This window comes from Leptonychotes weddellii, unplaced genomic scaffold, assembly GCF_054177405.1.
Source record: "Leptonychotes weddellii isolate Sample4059 unplaced genomic scaffold, ASM5417740v2 HiC_scaffold_53907, whole genome shotgun sequence".
Taxonomy (NCBI): Eukaryota; Metazoa; Chordata; class Mammalia; order Carnivora; family Phocidae; genus Leptonychotes; species Leptonychotes weddellii.
Window position 1 is genome coordinate 1 of NW_028021704.1, and position 664 is coordinate 664.

The 664-nt window shown below is 41.3% G+C and overlaps 1 pseudogene; it reads left to right on the plus strand.

The window, feature by feature from the left end:
• Positions 1 to 6: 6 nt before the first annotated feature.
• Positions 7 to 658, plus strand: LOC102730008 (proteasome subunit alpha type-1 pseudogene; annotated as a pseudogene).
• The last annotated feature ends 6 nt before the right edge of the window (positions 659 to 664 follow it).

Below are 664 nucleotides of genomic sequence, written 5' to 3' on the forward strand. Positions count from 1 at the left end.
CTTGTATCTCTAATTGGAAGCAAGACCCAGATACCAACACAACGATATGGCCGGAGACCATATGGTGTTGGGCTGCTTATTGCTGGTTATGATGATATGGGCCCTCACATTTTCCAAACCTGTCCATCTGCCAACTATTTTGACTGTAGAGCCATGTCCATTGGAGCCCGTTCTCAATCAGCTCGTACTTACTTGGAGAGACATATGTCTGGGTTTATGGAGTGCAATTTGAATGAACTGGTTAAACATGGTCTGCGTGCCTTACGAGAGACACTTCCTGCAGAACAGGACCTAACTACAAAGAATGTTTCCATTGGAATTGTTGGTAAAGACTTGGAGTTTATGATTTATGATGATGATGATGTATCTCCATTCCTGGAAGGTCTTGAAGAAAGACCACAGAGAAAGGCACAGCCTGCTCAGACTGCTGATGAACCTGCAGAAAAGGCTGATGAACCGATGGATCATTAAGTTACAAGCCAGTCTGTATGTTTATTATCAAATCTGTAAGAATGCAGGAACATGTACTGATGACAATAATCTGTACGTAGGAATCAGTCCAGATGTGTTTTTCCCTAGCAACTTGTCTGAAACCATATAATGGTGTGCATTTTTCTTTGAGAGGGTCTATATAATCATTTTCTAGAAAGTATAGGTATCTGTA